Genomic DNA, 14982 nt, shown 5'->3' on the forward strand with positions numbered 1-14982 from the left:
GTCAGCTGTAGAGAATTCATCTGGTGTTTTAGAATAAAAGGTAAATGGTAATGCACATACAGAGGCAGGGGCAATTGTTGTATTTGCTAGTCCATATCTTACTGATTCTAGTTTATGGATTTTCTGCATTATTTACATTATTTTCTGCATTATTTTACAAGTTCAAGCAAGAGGAGGCAAATGACTAAGGACGTAGCCAAAGGTCATAGTGACACCCAGTGATTTTAGTAACTGGAGACATGAGCAGCCATTTTAAAGAGGTAACAACAACAACAACAACAACAACAACAACAACAACAACAACCAACAATGTGTGAACTACTGTTTAACATGCTAAAAGAAAACTTATTCTCTGAGTGTAGATCCTTATGTAGACAACTTGTATGTTTCCCAAACTTGGGTCTCCAGCTGTTTTGGGACTATAACTCCCATCATCCCTAGCTAGAAAGACCAGTGGTCAGGGATGATGGGAATTGTAGTCCAAAAACAGCTGGAGACCCAAGTTTGTGACTCAAGTAGCTGTGGAATGATTGGCTGATTAGAGAAAACCAGAAAAGCATGGTGGCGGCCATGGGTGGAATGCAATATCCCAGAGGAGAACTTGGTTGATTGCCTGGAACCTCGAATAAACAAACAAACAAACAAACTCATAAATATTCATAGGTCTCCAAACCCCATGCATTCAATGGGCTTAACTGCCCATATATGGTAGCAAAACTGCAGACAGAAGGGTACAAAAAAAAAGAACAGGAAGGACAATGTAAGACAAAAAGGACTGCAAAGGTCATCTCAGGAAAAGCTCACTGATTCAAACTGCAAATAAATAAAGATATAAATCATGCAATCAAACCCAATTGTCTGTATCAAGTCCTCATAGCTACTTTTCCTTTAAAATTTCCGCCCGCAGTGAAAATGTGGTCAGGGCAGTTGTCCAGCAGGTGGGGCTGGGGGAGGAGGACAGGACTTCTTTCATATCTAGTTCCAAGTTACTGAATAGAAGTTGTTTCTGGGGGCTCTTTCAAGCATATTGGTTTCTGATATGAGACAGGCCTTCTCCTACATATTTGTAAAAACACTGCCTCCTTTTTAAATTTAGCCTGTTATTGAATTCATCACAATCTCCTAGATCTTTGGAGAACAACCTCTTAATTATTCTAATGGCATGCATACAGCAATAATTTCAATGGCTGCTCAAGCAACGGTGGAACGCCATCATGTCATAGAGGATACCTCAGTCAGTTTCATTTTGGATTAGTTTCTGGTAAGCAGTCCACTTTTACTTGGTGCAGTGTGTACAGAAAATATATACCGGTATTTATTCCCAGGTACAAATTGCTTCCCATAAAATACCTTGAAGCAATTTCACAGCAAAGACATCAGTAATTAAAAACAACAACGACAATTAAACAGTTTCAAATATAAAAACAATTATAACCATTTTTAAAACCCATTAAAAACTCTTTCATATGTAAATACAATTTCAAATCCAACGCAGCTATGGACTGGAATAAAGATGAAGGGTGAGGGATTGTAATGAAGGAGGGGAGTTATAAAATCATAATTATAAAATGATTCATACACTATGAAGGTAATGTGAATGTAAAATTGAGCACGTTCATTTAAATTATTCAGAAACAATGTTCTGGAATGCACTGGGAGAAAGCCCTATTGGACTCAATGGGACTTACTTCTGAGTAGACATTTACAGGATTCTGTTTTTAGTAATAGGCACCAAGTTTGATATGCCTGCACCCTTTGGATCTGATGAGTACCAAGTATACTTTGTGCTTAATATCCAAAATTCTTCTGAAGATGAGCCACACAGAGTGTGATTTTGATACAGTACCTCGGTTTTTAAACGTAATCTGTTCCGAAAGTCCATTCAAGTTCTGAAACGTTCAAAAACCAAAAACTGAAAGCAGAAGCCTCAATACGGCAAACTCAAAACAGAAGCCGCGTTTCCTGTTTGACACCCGAGGCTCGTTCGAAAACCAAGGTATTTTCTTCTGGGTTTTCGGCGTTCGAGTTCCAAAACGTTTTACTATGGAGGCATTTGAAAACCGAGGTACCACTGTATTGAGGATTGCATCCCCTTAAGTCACAGTTAAGAGGTAGTCCATTAATTTCAGTGGGTCTTCTCTAAGTACAGTATGATTTAGTTGGATTCAGCCATAATACCTGTTTGGAGGCCTAATGACCCAGGATAGGTATTATGGGCAGAATTCAATGAGTGAGTCCTGTCGGCAGAAACTCTGCACAAGAACTTCTGTGTGTGCAATATGGCTGGATCATGCTTCAGTTTGTACAGACCTACATTGCTGAGGCAGACCTAAGCATATATGGCAAGGGTGTGGTGTTGGGAGATTCATTCCCCATGTGCAGCCATAGGTTTATTGTGTATCATATGTGTCTCTGCCATGGCCTTACTCTTGAGTAGGCACCCTCCTGGACATGCTGACATGTGGAACATGTGGTCTCCCAGATGTTGGGTGCCAAATCCCACCAGGAATGGGAATGATGGGAACTGTGGTCCAACAACATCTGCAGGGCCACTGGCTCTCCTTCTCTGATCTACAGTGAACATCTCTTTGGGAGTGGAGGGGAACCCCAATCTAATCTTCTTCCTCTTTGTGCTCCTGCACAGTAACCAACAGGATTTCTACAAAATAATTGGGAAGCAGCATAGTTCAGTGGCTGGGAAGGGCCATAGTTGAGTAGTAGAGCATTTGCTTTTCATACAGAAGGTCTCAAGTTCAATCCTTGGCATCTCCAGGTAGGGTGGGGAAAGACCCCTGCCTGAAACTCTGGAGAGTCACTGGTAGTCAGGGTAGACAATACTGAGCCATATGGACCAGTGGTCTGATCCAATATAAAACAGTTTCCTATGTTCCAAATGGTAGTGCTCTGTGTCCCTGGCACAGACTGGGGCACCGTCTCAAAGCCTGGTAAGTGAGACCCTCGTCTTTGGGGAAAAGGCGTGAGGCTCTGATAGGCTCCTACATACCCTCCAACATTTATCCAATGAAAATAGGGACGTCCTATGGAAAAGCAAGACATTCCAGGATCACATCAGAAACCAGGATGGTTTCTGTAAATCCAGGACTGTTCCTGGAAAACAGAAACACTTAGAGGGTCTGGTCCTAGAATCCACCTGCCTCCTTTTCAAAGCCTAACTATCCCTAGCTTTGGGAAGAAGGTGGGAGGGCTCTAGGACACTGCCAGAGCCCTTGTGCCTCCTTCCCAAAACCGGGTGCCTCTGTACCCACCTTTGGGAAGGCAGTGCAAGGGCTGCGGGTGGGGAGCTAATATTAGCCACATACATGGAGCCTTAGTACTCAAGTTCACAACTGCTCTGAGGGCACTGAGCATTGTTGCTGCAATTTTTTCAGCTCTCAGTAATTTGTACTAGAACGCATTATGCTTTGCAGTACTTCCTATCCCTGATGAGGATTTCCAACCCCTGTTTTAACTAACAAATATAGACTGGTCTTTCCAGGTCACTTGTGAGTAGTTTGGAAGGGAGGGAGGGATACTTTTGCATGCCAAGAAGCATGCCCTCCAAGTCTCCCTATTTTCCAGGGAGCACTTCCAGCTTTTGAGACCCGTAACCGTAATAATAATAATAATAATAATAATAATAATAATAATAATAATGGCCCATGAAAGCAGAATAAAGCACCAGGAAGGAAGGAAGGAAGGAAGGAAGGAAGGAAGGAAGGAAGGAAGGAAGGAAGGAAGGAAAGAAGGGTGAAACATTTGATTTTTTAATTATTTAACAAAAAGTTTTCTAGCTTTTTTTCTGGGCAAAATGACGAATAATTGAGGGGGGGGGCTGTGTCCTTTTACTAAACCACATCTCAGATATGCTTAGTTTTGCAACTCCTGTCACTTTTTGGTCAGATGCATACAAAAACAAGTTGCAAAACTTATCAAATACCCAGAAAATAACAAGTGTCTAAATTTGATGAGAGGGTGGCAGCCTTTGAGCTTCAGGCCCCAGACAAAATAGTCCTCTGTCCCAGCCCCAATCGGCCTGGCTGCTCAGTAAGTTTTATGACACCCTATGTGGGAGATCATAGGCAATTGCACCTTACTTAATTGTTTGTCTGCCCCATACTTAATATTAGGGCTAATCCGGCTTCCGAGTCAAAGCCCGTTCCCTAACCCTAACCCATTTCTTGCCCATTGATAGATGTGTTGCCACAGTCTGCTGAGCCAGTAAGAAATTTGCGGCTTCAATGGGGTTCCAGGGTGAAGGGATAATAACATCAAGGAAAGATGAAGTGATCGCAGAAAACTGGAAAGATGAAAGGGAGGATAGCAAAATGTGCAGACATTTGGGATGGCACTGCTGGATACGCACAAGTAGATAAAGAACAAAGCATCACATAAATCAGACCCTCCTGGGAGGACACAAAAAATGGCATTTATCCGACCCAAAGCTACTTGCCCTTATGATTTGATAGGGCTGCAGTGACCAGCCTGCTGAACTTTGCACAGACCAGTGCTTAAAAAAATATTAAATCCGCTGCTCAGATGCGACTTTGTATATAGGAGAATGCCATTGTCCGGTTTAATCACCCTTCATTGCTAGCTCGGCTGACCTTTGACTGAAAAGTGCTGACATAGTCCTGTGAACCCTGGAAATGATAGCAGCATGTTATGTTACAGACAAGGTGCAAACAGACACAGACCAAAGTATAGCAGCAGAGGCAGAAGCATCCATTAGATTACAAGTAAACACTGGGAGATGCAGGAGGGGGGAAGTGTTTGTTATGAGCATCGTCTGGAGTTGCAACCGGCCTCACTTAACTATTTACTATCAGCAAATTTAAACTATTGGTAAATTAAAACTATCCGGGCACAAAGGCGTTACAAAACAAACACACGAAGCTGCATCTCAAAGAAAATATACAAATTCAAATTTTATAGGAGATTGAATACCACACCAAAGTATTGCTTCTTTAAGTGCTCAGGGTGGGGTGGGGATATTAGCAGCGTGGTTAATTTTTCACCTTCCAAGAGAAGGCTGCCATACTTTTCGAGCTGTCTCGCTGCAATCTACAATCCACAAAGAAATGCCTTTCGTTTTGGATGCTGCTGCAAAATCGACTTCCACCATCTGAAGCCCAGTGGACTACAGTGCTGGGTCTACATAACAGTATATTACAGAAACCCTGTGAGCAAGATTAAAATGTCAGGAAAGCTTATAGCTGTGGTTCCCAATTAGGGACCCGGGGACCCCTGGGGGTCCGTGGAATGCACCCAGGGGGTCCGCGGCCCCATCCCTTGCCTCCTCTCAACAAATTCTGGCCATATTTCCATGGTGATATCACAAGTTTTACGGTCTGTTTTAGCTCTGTGCGATTTTTCTTTTCATTTTATATAATAATTTTTATTAGTTTTCAATTACAACAATCCAATCCAGTAACAGCCTCGCTATAACAATGTCAAATTATAATAACATTAATAATACCAATCATTGAGGTGCCAAATTATACAATTTAGGTGCCCCCCCGCATGCTAGAATTAATGGTCTGATGCTTTCCTTTTTTCTGCGTTCCAAAGTCTTATAAATTTCAATTACGCTCCAGTCTAGATAAAACCCCTTATATCGCAGCTGAAATTTTAATGACTTCCGTTCGTATTGACACATTGAATAATTTCTGCAACTACAGATGAAGCATTTAAACTCTCTCCTTCCTGTGTGCCCGTAATATTTCTTCCTGTCCTTGTATTTTTCAATATATTGGCCAAAACCGGTTTTGAAAGCACACTGCGATAGCCTGGCAATACACAGCAATATATCGCTCCTCCCGTGAAGGAGAGCAAGGCAGCCAATTTCAAGGCACTGCCAATATCGCACGATGATCTCAGCCAATAACACTGCTGATCTGAGCTGCCTTCCCTCACGCTGAGGGAAAACAGGGCAGCCAATTGAAAAGTACTGCCTTCCTCTCACGCTGATGGAGAATAGGGCAGCTGATCACTTGAAGGCACTGTGACACTACCTTTCCCGGCACCGAAGCAGAGCAGCTTTTCTCAGTCAGCAGGAAAGCAGCAGCAGCCACAGTGGATGTCTATTTTTGCTGGCTGCCACCACTGGCTGCCCCACTGGCAGATGTACCCCCCCATCCCCTCCCACTCAAACAATGGGGTGGAGGTGACTCCACTTCCTCTCCTCCCCCACCCCCCTGATCTCCGTGTCTTCTCCTTTCCTCATCCCCATGCCTGCCCGCCCGATCTCAGTGACTCCCCCTTCCCTCATCCCCATGCCTGATCTCCTATTTCAGACGTGATATTTTGGAATATCACAATGCTTAGCTGCTGATACATCACATGTTGAAAACCAGACATCGCTCAGCCCTGGTCTGTTTTTTAGTATACCTACAATCCTTTGCATGTTAGGAGCTACCCCACATTTTGTTCAAAAAATTGCTTTGCAGAGGTAACTACCATAGAGTTATCAAAGTTTTCAAAAGTAGGGAGTCCATGGCTTGGCTTTTGGAAAATAGGGGCGTCCTAAGTAATTAGCTAATTCGGAACCACTGACTTATTTAGACTGCACACTTATTTGGGAGCCAGGCCCATTGAACTGCTTCTGAGGAGACACATTTAGGATTGCAGGCCCTCCAAGTGTCCCTATTTTCCAGGGACAGTTCTGGATTTACTGAAGGCATCCCAGTTTCTGATTTGATCCTGGAATGCCCCACTTTTCCTGAGGATGTCCTTATTTTCATTGGAGAAATGTTGGAGGGCCTTCTCGGCAGTAGCGCCCTCCCATCAGGTGCCAAAGAGATAACGAACTATACAACTGTCTGCATTTAGTCATTTAGCGATTGTCACCCATGACACTTCCTCAAAATTCCAAATGTGCACACTGACCTCAAAGGGTTGGTGAGCTACGGTGTAAACACTCTTGCGGAGCCAAAATCAAGCAATATGTAGCAGGTGCTCCATGCAGTTGAATCCAAACAGGGTGCCATTTTCCTGCTTCCAGTCCTAACAAGCAAGCAAAGAAGAATGGCTTCAGTAGCGTAGGTAATTTTTTGCTACAGATCCAAAAATGCCTGGCACTCTACTCCAGTACATGTGAACTTCTCTGAATAATGTATATAGAAGAGGCTGATGTTTTTCACCCTTGGGCATCTGAAAACAAACAGCTGTTAAGTTAGGCTTTTAACTGCGTTAACTGTCACCTTATATGAGCTTTGGGACGCATGTTCTGAGCTCCGAGGCTGTAAAACCGTTTACTTCATTTATTGTTTCTGGGAACCTGAAAGATAAAAGATACTATTTCTATGCACAACGCTCAGAGATATGCTTTCCTAGAAAGAGCCTATAAATACAATGTGTCGGGAGTACCCTTTACATTGAGCCAAGCAGAGGAGAGAGGAAGAACATAAAAATACACCAGTCCTCCCCACCCACCCCCCAAAAATACCTCTATGAAAAAGGCAGATGTGCAGCCTGGCTAACAGAGGTTAATCCAATAAAAGGCATTAATTTACCTACTTAGTCCATATAAATATGTCAGCCCTGGACTGCAGGCAGCCCTAGGAGAGACAAACTACTTTTGATAGCGGCAAGTCCATCAGTTTAAATCTGGGTCTTTCTCAGTCACATGTGAAGCTTGGAGAAGGAGCCTGGTGTTTCAAGAAGGTGCAAAGAGAGAGAGAAATCCTCCCTCCAAAAATGAAATCTGCAGCCTTCCTGGGTGCCCATGTTTCATAAGAATCCAATGACCTCTTTGGAAGGCTGCCTACTGTGTGTCTGATGGATTTTTTGTCTGAAATCTTTTGGTTCAAGAAGTGCATTACAGAACACTGATGTATCATGTTATATTTATTATAAGGTTGCCATATTTCAAAAAGTGAAAATCCAGACACAAAACCTGTTGCACAAAAACCAGACACAAAACCTGTTTTGTCCAAAGTTGTTGAGCTATTTTTAAGGAAATCCACTGTTTCCAATGGCAGAATTACGGCTATGTCTGGGAATTTCCGGACATATGGCAACCCTAATTTATTCATTTATTTATTTCGCCCATTTATATACCACTTATATTCTAGAGCAGGATGAAATATCTAAGTCAGGCATCCCCAAACTGCGGCCCTCCAGATGTTTTGTCCTATGACTCCCATGATCCCTAGCTAACAGGACCAGTGGTCAGGGATGATGGGAATTGTAGTCCAAAACATCTGGAGGGCCACAGTTTGGGGATTCCTGATCTAAGTGGTTTGTGGCAAAATGCAAAGCATCATAAATAAAGATGAAATACAAAAAAAAATAATTCTAGGAAAAAATCCACATTATAAAACTCCACAATTAACAACTAAATAGTGCATTCTTTTAAGCATCACAATAAAACACTACTCATGAAAATGAATTGCAGAATAGTTTTAAATAATGTAATTGACAACTAAGTAAAAAAAGAAAGAAAAGAAACTCTTTTCAATCCACCATATGCAGAACCATATAATTAAACAAACCAATCCAATTAAATCCCCAGCCCACTATGAACACAACTTAATCTAACTACAGCTAAAGATACATTCTACCCAGTTCCACTCAAGCATACTATTACGGGATCAGCACACTCACCACATGCACTAAAAATGAATATATTCAACTGTCACCTCTTCCAGCGCCCCCTCCAATCACACTATCCCCACCAGGGGTCTTCACCTTTTTTGGAGGGGGCAGTGGGAACATCTGGAATTTTGAGAAAGTGCAATGGACACTATTCACAAAATGGTTCCCATAAAGAACAGCATATCTCAGAATGCTATGCTGGAGTGCACTGCCCAAAATGGCTGCCACATCTTTAGGAGTAGGAAACGAATGGAACACAACGTTGTGTGGGCATTTCTCTCGACCCGATCCATGTGAGAAAAGGTACCTGCCATCTTCGCTCATCGAGAGAAGTACCAAGCACTCCCTCTAACTTATTGAGGGGGGGGATCTATGCTTAATAGAAGACTCTCTCACAGGGGTTTATAGCAAAGACAGCACCAGTAGGGGGCAGGGGGCAAGCACACACACACAGCCCAAAAAAACAAGAAGCTCAAGCCCCAAATGCCCTCTTCCATGTCATTAGCACATGCTGTTATCTGTCTCTCACCCACCTAGAAACACACTTTGCCCCTTCTGTACCCAAAGGAAGTTTTTTCTTCTTCTTTTCTTCTTTTTCTTTTCTTCAGTAAATAAAGGACTTTATTTCTGAACTGCAATTCACTTTAATGTTTCTTGTTTGCAGCTGCCACCTGTCCTGCAATCCTGTCCAGATCTCGTTGCCCCTGAGGAGTAAGTTTGCGACCTCCATCTTGGTCTTTCTCCACCATTTTGAGCCCTTCTAAAGCCTGCAGCATTCTCCTAGCAACGCTCTTGGAGCCTCTGCTGAAGTGGCTGAGCATTACGCCGTTGCGCTGGCGGCCCCCATAGATCTTGGTCATGGAGCCAACTCCGGTGCCACCACGGAGATACAGGTGGCAAGCTGTGGATGCAGCTCTGGTGTAGAACTAGTTATCATCATATGGAGCTAGTTCCTTGTGCTTGGCTAGTTTGACTGTGTCCACCCATTCAGGTACTTTCAGTTTACCTGACTTTTTGAGGAAGGCTGCAAGGGCCCTCACAAATTCCTGCTGGTTCACGTCCTTAACAGTTACTCCAGGCATCGTGCTCCTGCCACTGAGCTCCAGGAAAAAAAGAGCAGGAAGTTGTTGTTTTTTTCTGAAGCTGCCAGTGGTCTACAGAAACCACTTTCTCCAACTTTCTGACAACCAGACAATAACATGTCATATATTCCACCCTCTAAAAGAAACAGAAAGAAACACTACTGTAAAAATGAGTGCCTCATATAAATACTTCCTGTTTCCCTTTTCTCTCTCCTGAGGGACCACAAGCTACCCCAATATCAGGTTGTCACCCTACAGATGTGTAGAAATCCATACCTCCAAGAAAGAAAGCCAGGAGCCAGCAAAACACAACATGTGGGGGACACCTTTGTCCTTGTGGCAATTCCAAGGTTGTACCCAGTGTTATTTTTCTAGAAAAAGAGGTGCCAGAACTTACCATGAACACCTCCCTTGTTCATTTATAATGGCAATGGTGCCCACCTGAGAGGTGCCAGAACTGAGTTCTGGCTGAAAAAAATGCCCTGGTTGTACCACAGGTAGATCCACTGACTATAAAACTTCAGTCCCAGAATTAGGGCTGGTCAGAACACATTGTTCTGTTGTTCTTCAGGCTGTCCTGGCTACTTGCAATGCTTTGTCAATGTATTTAACTCAAGGGCTGGCAGAGATACTGGAAGCTGTAGATTCTGTTCCCCGAAAATAAGAATCACCTGTATTGTGCAGGAAGTCATACCTTCAGAGGTTATGAATCATTCCATACTTCCTTAATAACAGCACACTAGCTTTACACAAATGTCAGGCTTAAAATCTGTAATCGCAGATTTAGTCATGTCAACCATTTTGAGTTGCTCTCTGTCCTGTGATATTTTTGCACCTGCCGAGTAATGATGTGGTTCTTCCCCAACCTCCTGTCAACATGAGCAAACGTTAACATCATCATCTCTGTTGGGTCAAAGGGAGATGCAGGAAAACAGAACTGGGCAAGTTAGGAGGAAACCAGATTCTTTGCTGAAGTGGTTCGCCTTGCACTCCTGCGCAATTCAGCACAAAAAAACCTACAATGCAAAACTTTTTAAAAAATATATAGTGTAAGCTATTCTTGTCCATAAATTAAGTCAGGTAATAAATCATCACATCTGAATCAGATATTACAGGTCGAATGGCATAACACCCTGATTATTATTATTTTTTAAAAAACAACAACAACTAAACACTCTAGAATTAGAACAATGAATTTTATGACATGTCAGAATTGGGAGAATGATGAGAGAACATTGTCGAATGCTGCAACTGAAATAAAACACTTACAGTATCTGATTAGAGTGAATGCAAGTAGGATGTTGTGGTTTCTAAATGGATAAATTAAAGCAGATTTTCTATGGGAAAAGATTTACTAAAACATAAACTAAAACGTAAAATGCAAACAATCATATACACTACATGGAAAGCTTCCCCCTAGATCACGGGTGTCAAGGACAAGGCCCGGGGGCCTAATCCGGCCCGCCAGACATCGTGATGTGGCCCGCCGCCCGCCCGCTGCCAGACCTCGCGATGTGGCCCGCCGCCCGCCCGCCTGCCTGCCGCTCACGGTCGCCTGGGCGCCGCTTCCGGAGGAAAGGGCGGGACCAGGGCCGGCGGGCTCAGTTAGGTTGGGGGCGCTGCTCAGCCTGCCCCCCAACCCCCGCCGCCCTCCCACGGCGCCCCTGTGTGCCTTTCTTTTTGATTTTTCCCCCGGTGCGCCTTTTTTTTTTTAAGCTGCCGGGCTAGGGGCCTGGGAGGTGAGGGGCGGGCTAGGCTAGCATGGCGACGCGTTATTGGCTGGCATGCCGCTGGCGCCCCTCCCTCCTAGCTGGCCCGCCCCTCGCCTCCATGCTCCAGCATGGAGTTTTTCGGCACTGAGGGAGGGCCTGGGCCTGCCCCCACAACCCCCGCCGCCGCCCGCCGCCCTCCCACGGTGCCCCTGTGCGCCTTTCTTTTTGAGAGAGAGCGGCGCTGTCTCTCCTTCGGCGCCCAAACCCTCCCGGGGCGAAGCGCCCCGGCGAGGGAGGCGACTGACGAGCAATGCTGAAGGAGAAAGTGCCCCCTGCTAGGCATCGCCGTCGAGGGTTGGCTGAAGAGGAAGAGGACGCCGCCGCCAGAGTACCGGGGAGGGAGGCGAGCGAGCCCGAGCCCCCCCTCCTCAATCTTTGTTAACTTCTTCGGGGGCTACCTCCGAGCACAGGACCAGGTTTGCCCCCAGCTCCCACCCCCGCGCAAGGGTGTGTAGATTTACTCGAGAGTATGTCTCACTGGCCACCACCCGCTGTGTGTGCGCGCACTTACGATCTCAGCCCTGCAGTGCAATCCTTACGAGTCTACTTGGAAGTAAGCCCCACGCGCTTCTTTGGAATCAGGGCTTTGGGGTGGGGGGTAAACTCGGGGAGGTGGCTGATTTAGGGGTGCAGCTGAAAGACCGGAAACTCTGGGCGGCGGACTTTGCCCTTTGCCACCATCTGGATGGAGCTTTGGGGAGAGGGCCAGGTGGAGGTATGTGCCACCCGAGGCACCTCTGCACGGCGCCCTTGGGATCCGCTGCCTGCATCTGCCCCAGCCAGCGGTGGGGAATCTGCGTGGTGATGGAGGAAGGAGGGTTTTCACAGGAAACAGCATCCCCCACCCCACCCACCGTCTCTCTCCTGTGTTCTTTTCCAACAGGGTGGAGGTTCCCCCCCACTCCCCGGTTGTTCTCAGTTGCCTTCCTAGCCTTTTTGAAGCCAACAGCATCCAAGCTTTTAGGAAGCAGGGCTTGTTTGCCCATCTCTGCAGCGATTCTGCAGCCTCCTGCCTCTCCCCCCACCTTTCTCTGCTCAGATTTTGTTTTTCTCCTCTTTGGTCAGTTTGCGCGTGTGGCGCCGCCGCCGCCATGGGGGGGGGGGAAGCTCCTCTCCCTTTGCTCTTTTTTCCCCCTCTTGCTGGCCGAGAGGTAGAAATTACAAGGTCAACCCAGCGTTCCTGAAGCATCTCAAGGTGCACTTTGAGAAGCAGCCTAGCCCAGTGGTTAGCACAGGTGTAACCTAGTGTGGTCTCCCAGTTCCACATGGCTTTTCTTTATCACAATGCTGGCCGTACATTAAATATGTGGCTGTCTGAAGAGATACAGAGATAATTTATGTTCATCTTCCCCACCCCAGTCTACTGTTTTGCGAGTTTTTGAAAGATTCACAGCAATTCATACAAAATGTTAAAAACCAGTTTACCAAATAAAGCAGAAAGCCAAACAAAGTTCAGATTATAGATAAGAAAAAGGAAAAAAAACCCAGCCCACCAGTAGCAGATAACAGGAAGTCCAGGTAACTGGACTTCCATTAGACTGCAGCTTTGTGGGAAATTACATGACTGAATGCTCCTCCACTTTTAAAAAAATACCCCAAGACAGAAATTTAAAAGTGAAGAAGATGGTTTCTAGTGTGTGTTTGTTTTTAATATTTGATTATCTCTTCCCCATTCCCATGGAGGAATAGTCAAGCACACAATATCCCATCTGCAGTCCAGAAATAATTTTGCTACATTATTTCTTTATTTGTCCAGCCAATATCAATTTGATAGTAATCACTGAGACTTTCAGAAAGTGACACTTGACTACAGCCTTTGTTGGAGCTAGAAAAAAAAGGATGATTCACACACTTGTTTTTACATAGTGATGACTGTGTGATGGAGCAGTTGTGAGCTATTATTTTTCTCATAGCAACTGGTCTTCTGAATCCCCACTAAGTCACTGTGGTTCACGTCCTGGAGAATGTTCAGCATACAAGTCAGGGTGAACACATGCAACTGCCTTATACCGAGTCAGACAATTGATCCACTGCCTACTCTGCCAGAGACTCTTCAAGGACTCAGTCTGCACTATACAATTGAAACAGTGTCATAATAATAATAATAATAATAATAATAATAATAATAATAATAATAATAATAATTTATTATTTGTACCCTGCCCATCTGGTTAGGTTTCCCCAGCCACTCTGGGCGGCTTCCAACAAAGATTAAAAATACATTAAAATGTCACATATTAAAAACTTCCCTAAACAGGGCTGCCTTCAGATGTCTTTTGAAAATAGGATAGCTGCTTATTTCCTTGACAGATGTCTTCTAAATGTCAGGTAGTTGTTTATCTCTCTGACATCTGATGGGAAGGCGTTCCACAGGGTGGGCGCCACTGCTGAGAAGGCTCTCTGCCTGGTTCCCTGTAACTTTGCTTCTCACAGTGAGGGAACCACCAGAAAGCCCTCGGAGCAGGACCTCAGTGTCCGGCCTGAACGATGGGGGTGGAGACGCTCCTTCAGGTATACTGGACCGAGGCCATTTAGGGCTTTCAAGGTCAGCACCAACACTTTGAATTGTGCTCGGAAACGTACTGGGAGCCAATGTAGGACCAGTGTTATGTGGTCTTGGCAGCAGTGGACACATAGTCCTACAGATACAACCGGCCCTTTGAGGGTGACCAAACTGCTGATGCGGCCCTCGATTAATTTGAGTTTGACACCCCTGCCCTAGATAAATTACACTCACTGGAAAGCACTGATACTGACTCTGCTAGGCATTTTCTGTTTTCATCGTGTGTATACAATTTTTCCCCAAAGGCTGCCAAATAAGGAAAATACGGCAATTGTCCCATGAAAAGGCATGTAGCTGTCATTATTCATGAAATGCCCATGCACTGACTGTTTAATTATTTCACATGATGTGAAATCGAAACATAGCTGTACTGCAAAACCATAAGAAGCTTGCTTTAAATCACACTATTGGTCCATCGAGTTACACTGACTGGCAGTGGCGTTCCGGACTTTAAGGCAGGGAACACTCCAGGCCCTGCCTCGAGATGCCAGCAAATTGAACCTGGGACCTTCTGCATACAAAGTGGGGTGCTCTGCCACTGAGTCCAGCCCTTCCAAGCAAGGTATTGTAATGCTTTAGCCCGTAGAAAGGGAGGAGCAGGTGATGTTTCAGCCTAGCACTCATACCTCAATTGTGCATTGCATTGTTGCATAACCTCCAATTGTCCCAAGTTATGTGGGTCATCCCGGATTGCTTCTAATCCTAATTTGGGGTGCCCCACTTTGACTCCTGTGCTCTGAGCGCACCAGAGCGTGGTGCCAAAAGACAGGTCTTTTTGGGTTCTGTTTTGAGTCAGTTGGCTCACACCAAATCGCGGGACCAAAAAAGGCCCCCAGAACTTACCTTGACCCCACCATTCTTCCTCCTCCTCCCGTCACGGCACTGCTTCTGGAAGTACACCAGCAATGCTGGCAAAGGAGGAGGAGGCCATGTCTTTCCCTAGGTCATGCCAGCCAGTGCAGCACTTCCC

The 14982-nt window shown here is 45.0% G+C and overlaps 1 pseudogene; it reads right to left on the reverse strand.

Moving 5' to 3' along the window:
* Positions 1-9179: 9179 nt before the first annotated feature.
* LOC118082863 (small ribosomal subunit protein eS19 pseudogene) lies at positions 9180-9693 on the reverse strand (annotated as a pseudogene).
* Positions 9694-14982: the final 5289 nt, after the last annotated feature.

Source organism: Zootoca vivipara, chromosome 3, assembly GCF_965207765.1.
Source record: "Zootoca vivipara chromosome 3, rZooViv2.hap1.1, whole genome shotgun sequence".
Classification (NCBI taxonomy): domain Eukaryota; kingdom Metazoa; phylum Chordata; class Lepidosauria; order Squamata; family Lacertidae; genus Zootoca; species Zootoca vivipara.